This window comes from Sparus aurata, chromosome 8, assembly GCF_900880675.1.
Source record: "Sparus aurata chromosome 8, fSpaAur1.1, whole genome shotgun sequence".
Classification (NCBI taxonomy): domain Eukaryota; kingdom Metazoa; phylum Chordata; class Actinopteri; order Spariformes; family Sparidae; genus Sparus; species Sparus aurata.
The window spans coordinates 11,169,307-11,183,629 of record NC_044194.1 but is presented as its reverse complement, the minus strand read 5'-3'; the positions used below and the strand labels follow the sequence as shown (position 1 = coordinate 11,183,629).

General features: G+C 43.6%; 1 protein-coding gene across 2 annotated transcripts in view; it reads right to left on the bottom strand.

Annotated features, from left to right (window-relative positions):
* fkbp16 (FKBP prolyl isomerase 16) overlaps positions 1–14,323 on the bottom strand; it is a 35,461-nt gene that overhangs the window by 7,054 nt on the left and 14,084 nt on the right. The gene's annotated exons all lie outside the window — the stretch shown is intronic.

Here is a 14,323-nt window from a genome sequence, read left to right as displayed (position 1 = left end):
GTATGGACTCCACAAGTGTGTGGAGATCCTTGTGCAAATCCTGTAAACTCATGTTACGCTTTTCAGAAACTGAATCAGTTTTATCCAAAGTGTGGCCACACCATCACCGCAAATTAAAGCTAGTTTTTTTTTTTACATACATTTGTGGAGTCCATGCCATGCTGTCATTAAAGCAACATTGAGGGCACAACAAATAGTAAGATATTTGGAAATTCATGGACTTTTTTCTAAGGTTAAACCTTTCACTCAAATTATTGATCATATATAATGATTTGTAATGAAGTAAATATTACTACATTTGTTACATTTACTACAAATACTACAGTGGTTTTAAGGTATCATGTAGTGTATGTACTGTGTACCATGACGAAACAACATTCTGAGTTGAAAGTATCTTGAAAAAAAAAATCTAATTTGTCAGACATTATCTTAACAAGCTCAATTAACACAGTAACTTGTTGATAAGTGACTTTTTTAATAGCAGTTTGGGAAATTTAAGAGCTCTAAATATATATTTTGGTTCAATAAATGGTTAAAAGTATTCTAATTATCACATGATTCTTCGACAGCACATCTAAATGTGAGCTGGAACACAGCACAATAGATTTTATCAGGAATTTCTGAGTTTGGATGTAAGCAGAAGCCCTCTTCTTGTTCTCAGATATAAATGGTGACTGAGTAAAACTAAGAAAGCCTTGAGGAGCAAAGTTCCTCGGAGTGATGACTCAGTTGATAAAAAGATTTAGCAATTTAGTCTGAAGTTTAACCTTCCCATGGAAAAGAAAAACACAAGGACGAGTGAGTGGGTGAAACATTTCTTTTAGCCCATAGCAGCAGCAGGCCATGAAGTGTTTCTGAGGTATTTCTTTAAACATGACAACACACTGTCCGGGAAAATCTTCATTTTTTTTCCCGTGTATAGATTACTGTTGTTTACACTTGTTACCTCCCATCTCTCAATTGCACTTTTTCAAAACTCGTCAGGCAGGTCAATGAGGTGCAACCTTTGTATCATGTTTCATTGCCTTCACACAAAATGACCACAACTGTTTTCTCACCAAAACTCTGTTTATTTAATTTTTTGCACGTTTGCATACCTGTCACAAAACCTTTAAACAACACACCAACGTGAAGTCATTACCAGGACACTGAGAGTCTGTATTTATGCCGTGATGACCTCAAAGAAGACCAGAACATTTTGTTATTGTATGGAACAATGTGTGATTTCGCCATCTCTTCCAGTCATGGAGTGGTCTCACTTTTCCTTCCACCTTTCTCTCCATTCCACAACCTCATAGTGGAAATGTTTATGACCACCATCCACATGATCAGATGTCCCTCTTGGACACCACCAAGGCTGGATGTCTGGACATAATCTGCAGGAGATTGCCAGGTACGGATCAGATCAGGCATGCAGAAAAGACTCTTTTCCAGGCGCATTGCAAGAGAGCAACAGAAAGTAAGGATCGGAATGAACCTCCGCACACTGACACGACTTTAACAACACATTTTCGCCGATAGCTTTCTTCAGATGCACTCAGCAAAAATGACACGAGCGCTCACAGGTTTCTGATCTTTTGAACTTTATACGTTCCTGCAAACAAACAGCACCTGATCACAAACTCTGGCTGTGCGAGGGGAAGGCCTGTTGACTGATCGACAGAAAGCGTGGACAGAAACTCAGGTTGACTGCCACCGTTGTGTCTCTTTAACTGTGGCTCTCCTCTGTCTGTGTAGTTTAGTATTGCATCACTTGTGCACTCTCTGCAAAAATGGCACCAAAGCTTCACATACAGTAATCCATGCAAGAAAGAAGGGACCTTAACTTTGTCGGCTACCTTAATAATCAATCGCTGTATCATAATACATTAAATATGTTGGATGATTTGCCATTACAGAGCTGTTTTACCCACGGACATGATCAATGTCAGAGTAGGCTACATTTGGAGTTTAAAGAACATAAAGTCACATAACATCACCCGAAAGGACCTCCCGTCTGTCGCTACCCATCAATTATTCCAGTAAAATCAAATAATAAGGCTACTAAATGGCTAAAATGAAATCAATTTGAACAGAATGTCTTTTTATGTTATTAAATCATGAATCACTTGACTTGTTATTTAGTTCTTCTGTATTTCATTTTGATATATTTGGTTATCAAGTATTTGTATTTTGATGTGTTTCTGCCCATCTCGTATTGTTGGTAGTGTATTTCATTTGATTCATGACTAATCATTCACATCACTTACTTTAATGCCATGTTGTTGACGTGAGACGAACGTTGCCCGTGTTCATTCTGAGATGTGCGTGAAGTGTTTTGGTTGCATTAGTGCAGTTTGTTTTGCTGAGCCGCACGTCGGTAAAGACAGCCGCGTCAAGCAATTTGAAGAAATTAACTTGGCATGGAGAAACGTGAGTTAGGAAAAAAACTGAAAAAACAGCTGTATCCAACAGCTCACATGGTTTTAAAAGGGCGTCTGAGGGACTCCGGCTCATTTAAGCAGACAAGAATTTGAAACTGGTAGGAACCTGTGAGCCGACGTCGGCTTCATCTTACTCAAGAGTCACTCAGAAGGAAAGTTAATTTGGTTTTCAATCATCAGGCTCCTGTGACCGCATGGCACACAATGGTCCATTATCAGTTACTCTGTGGAGGCTCTGATTCCAAAGGTGTGTATGTGTGTGTGTGTGAGAGTGTGTGTGTGTGTGTGTGTGTGTGTGTGAGTGTGTGAGAGAGAGAGGGAGAGAGACAGGGAGGGAATGAATGCAATGACAGCTTAAGCTCATTTTGAAAAGCTGATTTTGAAGTGGCCTACATTACTGATCGTAGCAAGACAAGAAATTACAAAAGAAATACTGTGAGATTCACGTTCAAGTACACAAACATGATTAGCTGTTTGTTCAGAATAATGTGACTATCCTAGCACACACAAAAAAGCAAACTTTTAAGAGACCCTGTCCAAACAAAAAAAGATCTGAAACCAAATCAGGCAGGAGGAAGTGCGGCTCCCAGCAAGCCCCGCCCACTGACTGTTCGCTGCAAAGTGACAGGACTGGGAGTTGTGTCAGGTCATGAATTATTCAAACCGGTTGTGTCAATGACACAATTTATGTCTGTCTCACAGAATTAGTTGTATCCCCAGCTACTGGCAGCTTGTGTCAGCAGGTGGGATCAGATTACCCTTTCACCTCTCCTCTCTGGAGACCTCGTCCGCTGTCTCAGGGCGCACAGGAGTGCGAAAGCCAGCAGCTGATCCGAGGCCTCAGAAACCTGAGCCGGATCCATGAGCTCAGGGCTGGAGGAAGTGGCGCTCGGGGGGGACGTTATCGTTTAGTAGACGCAGGTCTTTTGGAAGCAAACTCTTTCTGAAAGCAGCATTTAGTCCCGTCGGCTTGTTTTTGCATACCACGGCATGTTTGCGAGGATCAGGGACGTGTTGTGTAACAGGTCGTTCAAGAGCAGCCGAGAAAGGAGACAGTCGATCCATTTATGAAGAACGTACAGCACATGACTTGAGTTGCACTGTCAGTCCTCCTTAAACAGGCCGCATACATCCGATCATTAGAGACGGATCCTTCCTCCCTGCTAATGTCATGTGTTCTGCTGCCATACTAAGAACGTGACACCCATCACCGAATGATTCACGTCAAATTTTGTACCATGCACGGACATACTGTAGCTGCTTGCTGTCCTTGCATGCTTTGCTCTACTCTTATCTGAAAATTATTGCACAATATTCTGAAGGCTGCCTGTTATGTAACAGTGTGCAGAGTATAACAATAACACACACACACAGACACACACAGACACACACATACACACACACACACACACACACACACACAGTGTCCTGCACACTGTGCCCTGCTAGTGCCTGGCTCCAGATTACAGGGACTTCTGTGAATTCACCTCTGAATGCACTGCTGAAGAAACTTGTTGTTGAGTTACTAAATAAAAACAGAGCGCACAATATAAGCCTGAAAACAGGTTTAAAATGAACTTGACTTCTTTACCAGAGCAGACACAGCGGATTGAGAAACCATGCATCTGCTTTAAAGTCATTTTACTATTCTTTTTGTCACAGCTCATGAATATTAAATATAATGATTCACCATTTCCTGTACAGTCATGGAGGAAGATACTCCCCTTGATAGGAAACTACGCAGGAACTGTCTGTCAGCGCAGTAAACTATTCCGAAGAAAGACAGTTGATTGGCATGTCATTTGCAGGTTGGCAAATAAAACCGACGCTTTGGATCGGTGACCTGCCAACCCAAAGCACCGGCTGGTAGCTTGCCAACCTGAAGCGTCGATATTTGACATCCTGGGAATGAGATGAAACAATCAGCCATCTTTCTCCGGAAAGAAAATACAGACAGAGGGCAGGGACGAAGAAGATACACAGATACACTTCCAGAGGGTCATAGGTGATGATTGAGAGGGACTATTTTTGTTGTTTTTTGTTATTTTTTTAGGGTAATTCTGCATATTATACTTTAATTGAAAACTATTTACAGCACAGCCTCAGGATTTATCAGATCAGTGTTTTTTACATAGCCTACATTACTTTCAGTACAGTACTGAAGGAGATTTCACTTCATCCAGAGTATGGACGTTGACACATTTTACTTGGATGATACTTTTCTGTGCCAGATACTCATTTCAGTGGAGTACTCGCTCAATCCCAAGTAACAGTTTTGACGTCATGACATCTATGTGTTGTGTTGCAGTGTTCAGCATGCCAACCGGGGTTGACAGCTGACCTCCCCGATGCTCCCAGCTCCCAGTGGTGACCGCTAGCTGCACGGCTAACTGAGCTAAACCTGGCTGATGGCAGCTTCAGTTAACAGAAGTTAGCGGTTCCTCTGGTGATGTGCTGCCAACTATTATTATGAATTCCACAAGTGGCCAATTCTCACATACTGCAGCTTTAAAGTACTCTTAGTTACATTCCACCACTGTCCCCTATATGACAGAGGGAGAAGATTTTGTACAAATCAATCAACCTTCACTGAGCATCAAGTATTATATATTTATTAGATGAATTTCAAACTCAGAATCAGATAATTGGCATGTGGTAAAAGCAGTGCACTTTAAAGTAAATAGGGCATGATTCCACACATCTCTATAATTACCTTTATAAAGAGCCTGGAATGAACTCTTTATGTTACCTGAGTTGTGTACAATATTGGTTACCACTGAGGAGCAGGTTAAACAGATGTACTGGATGTCTCGTTAAAGGAAGGAAGGAAACAGGTTATCACATCAAATCGTTACTTCTGACTGGGCCTCCAGATGTCAGAATCGTGAGTCCCACGTTGTGCGGTTTGTAAATAAATCAGCCGCAAAGCCTCTTCTGTCATTATGCCATTACATATAGATTTTATTTTTTTTTTTTTTTAACAGAGGACTCACGCTCATGACTCACGCAGTTCGGGACACATTAGATGGGAAGTGATGAGTCATTTCTAACTAATCGATGCAGGTACAGCTGCCTCGATTCGAACAGCACAAACTAAATGTGCCATGTCAGAACTTAATGAATCTCAAATGACGTGTTATCATCCTACGAAAGAAACAGAGGTCTCACACATACAGACACAGACACACACGCACACACACTAGGAAGCTTCTCTCCACATACAAGATTCAACAGGTGACCTTTGAAGCATTGTGTCACGAACTCAGCAGCTAACACGAACAAGCAATAAGCAGAAAACCAAGTGAGGATTTACGTCTTAAACACAGAGGAATAATGTGAATAACTGAGATCTGATCTGCCGTCGTCTCCCTCATGAGTGTTAAATAAAGCTGGCATGACTCGGGAGCTGTCCAGTGTAATCTGAGAACAGTGTGCTGACAGATCTATAAGGTTTATGGAGTCATGTGGGTCAGTGGTGATTAGCACCACACCAGCGTGCTGCTGCACTGAGCTCAGCCAATGAGCCCCCAGGGTCTTATTAGTGCAAACAGGAAGCAGGGGCTGGTCAGCGGGGTGAGATCCGTCCGCAAGATCCCAATGAAACCCGAGCCTGCAACTTTAGACCGGGTCCACGTCCTAAAAGTGAGCCTCAGACCTGGTATCCTCTCCTGTCAGCCTCTCTCTGCTGTTCCTCAAAGCGATGGTCGGTCTGTTATTCCAGAAGCATTTTTTTGTTATATCCGTAGTAAATCTCTTAACATCCCAGCAGCAATTATTAAATCAAATGCTGTCACAAAAAAACAAACAAACAGTAAATTTGGATGTTCTAGGCCTCTAATAAACCCTGATAAATCCAATTGTCTTAAAGAGCCCACATAAAAACATTGGCAGCCTACAGGCCTACCACACTCTGTACTCACTGTGTGTGACTGCTAGCATACTACCTCAACAGCGCTGATTACCAACAACAGCCATGTTTGTTGTTTTTGGATATGATTAGCGATGACGACATGGTTCTGTGCTCACAGTGTCTTACACAGGCCGTGAACCTGTTTTTCAGGAGCTAGCCAGCTAACTCAGAAGCACTAACAAACAACCCCAACAAGCTTCAGCTGCTTACCGAGTCCCACAAAGCACACGTAAGAGCCAAATAAAAGAGCCATTGCTCCAGTGAGTATATAGCACATAGCCCCTGAGCCAAGCTAACCCAGTTAGCACAAAGCACACAACTACACCACCAACGAATAGCTGTCACATCAGATAGCCCTTTTTTGGACATAGGCGTAATCATGATGGCTATTTTTGCTTGTGTTAATACAATGCTGACATTCAACTGAGTTGTTTATTTTATTTCATAGATTAAAAATAGGGCTTGTTGAACATTTCAAACTAGATGCTAACACACCTCCCAGCTGGCTAGCAAGTGCTAGTCAGGCAGTGTGTGTTCATGTGTTTCAGAGGAGTGGCATTAAGGGATGGGTCGGGATTTTTTTGATGGACACTTTCAAAATGTAGCTTGTTCTCGCTTGTTTTCCACAATCTTACCAACCCAAGAGTCTCAAACACTCATCACACAAACACAATCTAAGGTTGATTGCTAAAGAGCGCCTTTAGCTTGACACGGTTGTTATGTCAATTCAGTTTTCAGAGTGTATTTATCGAGTGAAATGATGGTTAAATCGTCCTCTATTAGATAGATTGCTACCAAGATGAGATGTGTCCATGGCGGCTTGATCGATTGCCTTTGACATTCACAGTAAATATCTGGAGCAGCATGTCACAACACCAGGAGGACCTTTAGAAAAGTTGGAAAAAGCAGAGAAAAACTCCAGCTTGTTTCCAAAGAAGCTGGAATTTAGGTCTAATGACGGCACTTCATCACCAAAGTTATTAGAATTCATCCTGAGGGTGACATAAATATTGCACCGTCTGGTGCAGTTTGGATTTTTCAATTTGAACCAAAAACTTCAATATGCTGGTGGCAGTACATGAAATGTCAGGGGATCAACAAGGTCATTAGGATCCTCTGAGGGTGACGACGATCTGTGCAAAACACAAAGATGGATCCAATTCTCTTCAAGATGACCCAAGTGGTGGACTGACTGTACATCACAGTGTAACGTTGAGGGTTGCTGTTGCAGGTTGAGATATTGATTAAAGCACTGTGGTTTTCATTCCAGAGTTACAAACAATCTCTAAAAGAAATGACCCTGAACAAATCCAGAGATAAGGTCAGTGAGAAGAAACAGAGGGAGATTTTTTTGGGGCTGTTCGGCGGCAGGACAGAGCCTGAGGGCTGAAGAGATCAAGATACGAGGTGTGTCAGAGGGGAGAGTCTGTACAGGTGTGACAGTGGCATCGACCGTATCATCCAACTCTCAGAACTCTAAATTTTACCAACGTTTGAGCAGTTAAAATCAATCGGAGTTACGGTTTGTCTGCGAGTCTACAACAAAGAACGATGCAGCTGTGCAGACCAGTCGCCAGAATAAAATGTCTCACTTTGTCTGGCTTGATCCTGCCTACATACCTCTGGCTTGGTTGGTTGCTCGGTTGTTGGTTGTTTGTTTAACTGCAGGTTCTTCCGCTGCTCATTAATGAGCACAACGCCAGCACAGTACAGAGGAAAGGTCAGAGAGATCTAAACCAGGCTGGACAAAAACATAACTATAGCTGAATACAACATCGCTGTGAGCAATGAAAAGATGATGGAGAAGACAACAATCACAGTCGGCGGTATCTTCACTGGGGACAACAGAAATTAAACAAAGGTCTAATCAGCATTTATGACGTCGCCCACTGTTTCTACACCAGCAGTGTTTATATTGCGTGACGTGTGTGTGACGCGCCTGTATTTCTTGTATTGTGACTATAAACAGATCGTGTTTTCATTCTTCTCGTTTCCGTATGAACGGTCCGATGAGGGCAACAGGCTCTCCCCCCCCCCCCCGCTCATCTCGCGGGAAGTCGAGCGTTCATTAAAGATGGATTTGATTCATGTGTTGTGGCTTAGCAAACTTCCTCATTAAGGTGTATGAAAGTGCCGCTGACTCATCCTGTTATCTGTCGAGCTGGGCCCCCTCGCCGCTCTGAATGAAAGGAAAAACTCCCTCGGAGGGGAAAACAGTGGTCACTCTGACGTCACGCGTCTGTGTTTTAAAAGACGGAAAGGCCAGCGAACTGCCTCATGCTGGTTCCTATGGTTACGACCGCAGATAGTGCACTAATATGCCGTAAAAAATGTGGTGTGCAGCTTTGATAATACACAATCCGGGAGGATTTATGAGGTTGTTTATTTTTTTCACAGCGGTGGAAACAGGTCTGCTGCTGCTGCTGCTGTTGTTCAGTGTCTGTTTTGACTCTTCGATGGACACAGTCGGGCAAAGGAGCTTAGCTTTAATCCCAGCATTGGTGGGACGTCACAGCTGTTTTTCGCTCGCCTGTTGCCATACTAGTTAATTTGCGGCAAAACAGCCTCCTATTATCAGAGATGTCAAAACTAACTCGTTGGCTGGGCTCGGCGCAGGAGCACTCGGCTGTAGCACTAATCACCAGTGACCCACATGACACCTTGGAGCTGCGGCCCCGGCATGTGCTCTCTCCTCTCTCCTCCTGCCTATTTTTTGTTTTTATTTTTCCTCCTCCAGCACTGAACCAATGAAAGTGTGCTCGCAGGGATCAAGGGCAGCTACTGCCTACATCCTGGCTGCTGAGCTCCTCAAAAGTCTCCACATAATCTAGAGCAGATTTCCTTAGCCTGTTAAAATGAATCCAGTTTCAGCCGTGGACTACCTGCAGGGCACGGAGTTGCTGTTTAATAGCGGGGAGGGATGTGTAGCTGGCGTGCCATTTCAGACAGCAGTTACACAACTTTATTAAAGCGGCTTTAAGTACAGTACAGACAGTAGTTATCTGCAGACGTGAGGGTGATGGCCTGACCCAAGAGACTGTTTGAGACATCAACCAACATCCTTATAGAGACACTGGGGAGTCTTCAGGTAATTATGTTGACGTTCAGTGTGCATTGTGTTTATCTTTGAGGCTTAATAAACTGTTGAGTGCATTCCCTTTCCGGTAAAACGGATAAATGACTCTGTCACCAAGAATCTCACCAAGACTCTTGTAGCTTATCATTTGTATAATATATATATACATAAGCATAGTGATAGAATTTGCCTCCCTAGTGGCGACGAAACCAAATTTTATGTTGCTGTCATCATGTTCTCAGTTGAATTTTGTCTTTTCCTTCTTAATGTCTCCATTATCCTCACTGTCTGTGGGCCTTTGTTCAGCAGTCCCAGTAAAAAAAAAAAACAAAAAAAACTTGTTGATGCAGTGTGTTTAAAGTGACCGCCCCCCCCGTGAATGTGCAACTTTGACCCGCAAATAGTATGTTTTCATCGTCATGTTTACACTTCTATGTAAATACAATTGTTTTTGGCTAAAATGAAAAGGATTTGCCTTGTATAAATGGAAACAACATCACCCGCCTTAGTTCCTACTGGGTTTTCACAGCCCGCTGAATGACCCAAGGCTTGGTACTGGCCCATAGCCCACAGCAGCCCCCCTGCTGTGCGCAACCCACGCAGCCACAATGGCTCGCTTTCAGATGTGGTTTATGAGGCCGTTTTGCAGCGATGTTAATTATGATGTTCCCAGGGACAACACCAGCGCCAAGAGTTTGGATACTTCCTCATTTATACGTTATATAAAATGTCACTTGACGGAACTTAAAACAAAAAGTCATCACATGACTGTCAACAATAAATAGCAAACAAAGGTTGATGAATGATACGTACAATCATCCATCACAGCAAACTTGTTTTTAAATCAAATGAAAATCTAATTCATCGGTTTAATCAGACTGGAATCAATTGCAACTCCGCCTCTCTGCAGCGAACGAATGAGGGAAGTTCAAAGCTTTTTAAGAAAACGACGGCTTCCGTCTGACTCACAGGTGAGCGGGAAAAGTTTCATATTCCACCTTATGCAATAATCTGAAATCTCTCACAGGTTCGGGCTCTGATATGTGGCAGCATCCAGATGAATAATTCTTTTTTTTTTAAGAAAAGTTCAAAGCTTTTTGGTCTGCGTTCAGGTGGATGAGAGCAATCTGTCTTGCTCAGAAATCCCCAGAGGTCATCGAGAAAATCAGACTCTGTGTTATCTGTAGCAGATATCTTATCCCTGGATTTGAATCCAAATCTATAATCGATCAATACGAGCAAGCAGTCGTCTCGGAGGTGTTCGCGCTGCGGTCAAGTGGCAGTTTCTCATGCAGCCCCGGGGAGTGAGGTTTAGTTTCGGGTTAAATGTGAAGCTGTGGTTAACAGCAATGACAGCCCGGCTCCTTTTCTTTGCGCAGACATTATGTCGACTGTTTATATAAACCGAATCTCTGCCAGTTTTGGATTTCGCTTCTAAACTTCAAAGCTTCCTAAGTTACGACAAATTCTGAGCGCGGAGCCAAAAAGCCTTCCCTTTGAAAGATGAAAGTCCTCCTCTTCCATTACTGTTATACTTCACGTCGACGTCTGCCTACTTCTTTGGACACATCAATCCCTGAGTGTTGGAGGAGAATTTTATGCTTTCTATTTGGACGAGCAATTTAATTTGCATCCAGATCAAAGATTTATTTTTTCTAGAAAGTGTGATTTGGTGGCGTAAAATATGGTCGAGACGTTGATTATCATTCGACCGGCTTGCCTTTCGTCTCCCTCTGTGGTTTCCCGGAGTTGTGAACATTAACGCCTGTGACCAGAAGCTGCTCATCGCTTTATGTATGACATTCTGGTTGGGGGGGAATAAATGTCATAAAGAGATATTGATCAGAAATTAATTTCCCCTTCTAGGTCCACGCTGTCACACATGCATGTGCTGAAACCAGATAACTCCCGCCGAGAAAATGTCACCTTCCCTTGGATATCAGTTTTTGCAAATTGAGCGCACAACAAACGGACAGCAGTTATCACGCTCGCCGACTGATGATTAAATGAAATGGATCTTTAAAGCAACAGCACCTGTGTGGCCACACCTGACTTTTAATGTTTGGGAATATCTGAGGGAGTCATTTACAGCCACATACATTACGTGTTGACTTCCCCGAGGTTGTGTACGTACATCAAACAAGAAAAAACATTATCTTCCGCCGTCGCGCCCCCGTCCACGAGACATATGACTGCCTCGGTGACTGTGTGTCTGTTATCTAACCAATAAAGATCCAGCATCCTTTCAGTGGCAGCAGCGAGCTCTACCTCCCTGTGCAGCCTGTGAATCAATAGCAGCACACTGAACTACTGACTTATGAGTCAGGTTGTCACGGAGGAGCAGCCTGCGTCTGCTGTCTGAGTGAGGCAAATGTAGCGGGGACCATTAGCACGCTCCTTTCGTCTCTCTCTGATGATTGTGTGGGGCTATGAGACCTGGAACATCAATCACAAGCCAGAGAGAGAAAGAGACGCATTTCTTAGGGAGGAAGGGCTTGACTTTACTTGACCAGAGCCGGTGGCAATGGCATAGGTCAGCCTCATCACAGAGAGCTTAGAAAGCAGACACAGGCAGCCCATTTTTAAGGAATTTCAGCCTGTTGTTTCTTTTCTTACGAGTGAAACTCGTGTTGTTTTCTTGCACAGAAGAGGCTTTTCTGTCCATGAGGCTCACTTGTTTTGTCCTTTCAACATCTGGAGTGACAATATGAAACATTACTGAGGTGCAACTAATCCCATCAGTGCTATAAAACGACAGAGATTAATTCATTGATAATGAGATCTACGCGGTTAATCCCTAAAGATGAATCGCTGCACATCTGATTTTGATTCCGCTGCGAGAACGTCAGCGGGAGTCTGCCAGTCATTAACTTTGAGAGGAATATTTTGGGCTTGTGTGCGTGTGTGTGTGTGTGTGTACGTGTGACTGCTGCAGACGACTGATGACGGAGCAATGACGTTGGAGCGAGATGAGTCACACTCCACGTCGCCACTGTCGGTACCCCTTCATCCCCCTAACATGGATACACACACACACACACACACACACACACACACACACACACACAGAGAGCACAGTGTCACACTCACACACACACACACCAGTGCCACTTGTCACTCTGCTGCAGATCTCCTTCCTCGAGGCTCGCAGGCAGCACTCACCACCTCACCACTCTCTACAGCAGCTCTACAGACACATTAGCTTGTTTGATACACTGCTGTCCGTAATTCTGCCACAGTGGGTGATAAATTCAGCATGTTAACTTGCAGATACAGACCTGTAACATACTGTGTGTGTGTGTGTGTGTGTGTGTGTGTGTGTGTGTGTGTGTGTGTGTGTCACTAACCACAAGTTACAGCTTGCCCCTGCACTTTCCCATCTGCTTCAATTCTACTGGGTGTACTGACAAATTAGCAAATGTACGAAGTGGGTTCGGTACTTGCGCTGCAACTCGTTACGGGAAAGTCGCATTCTTTGGTCGACTGAAATGTGCATCTAAAATGGTAAAAATGTTAACAAAAGGTGACTTTTTGAAACCACAAGTGACGAGCGGCGCTGGGTGGTCCTGGAAGTCAAAGCATCCCAGAACCAGCTCCTGTACATGAGCAGTGACAAGGCAGATTGGAAGCAGCTATGAATACACAGCCGGAATACAAGGCGGTCTGTGCTCGAAGCGAACTGGTTGGTGCAACGTGTCATGAGCAAAAGTGTTTATAGCTGTTCTGAGTGGCCACACAAAACAGTTCAGTAAAAAAAAACAAGGCTCTACAGGCATGCTAGTGGCTCTGTGAGACTGGGAGTGCTTTGAGCTACATGCTAACGCCAGCGTGCTAATATGACAGTGACAATACTACCATGCTACGAAGGGATGATATTTCTCAGGATCAACATCTAGGTTAAACTTTCAACTCTAACGTATCATTCTGAACACTGACTACACAATGTAATGGCTGGAGAAAAATGACACCAACGACACCTTTTTTTTCTGACCATGCTACTGTGTCTGCCACCGGCCTGGATTTTTCCCGGACAACCCAAGGTCGAATTACAGCATAAAGGAAGTCTGTCATTGCGCAACCAAAACAGGAAGAGACGCCGTTTCCCCCGGTCACTATCCCCAGGTAACAGTGGAGGAACTGGAATGACTGCGGAAACTCTACACTGCAAAAGAAAAAGAACCCGGTTGATGGCGAAGAAGGCGAAGATAGAAACCGAGGTAGTACAAGAGCGAACGGATGGCCATTCGCTCAATGGAGAGAGGTCTGGTGTTCACCCTTACCAGTGGGACGTGAAACGGTTCAAAACCAGAATTCTTTCCACTAGATCAGTTAGTAACAAAACCTGCCCACTTATTAATACAACTGGGTGTTTTTCTCTGCCTTTTCACAGCACTGAGATCAGGGTTTCTAGGTGGAATTTGCATTCTTGCGTTGTTTTTCGCTTGCGCCAGTAGCCACATTGCTAACGGTGTCTTTGCAGCAGCAGAGGTAACAATAACTCCGTACGGAAATGCTAGAAGCAGTAAGAGTATTAAAATCATCTATTTTTGCTTTAAAGCAGCTACAAAGCAATAAGGACATTCCATTTTATTATTGATTCATGCAGCCCCTGTGTACAAATGTGGTATCAGCACCACCGCCTCCTGTAGAAAAGATCCTTTTGGTCTGGCTAGTGCGTGCATTTGTTTTGAAAGCAAGCTATTTACAATATACATGGAAAGTAGGTAATGTATCTATTTGTGGCCATGGAAGATTAAAATTGTAATATGAAGATGCTGCGAGCCAATTTTGTTTCAGTTGCCATTCATCACCCAGGTCACGCGTCAGCCGACAGCTTACTGATTCAGTCGCTCGGTAACAGATATTTTGTTGTGGTAAGCTAAAGTTATCAACGTTCCCTCACGGCGCGTCCCA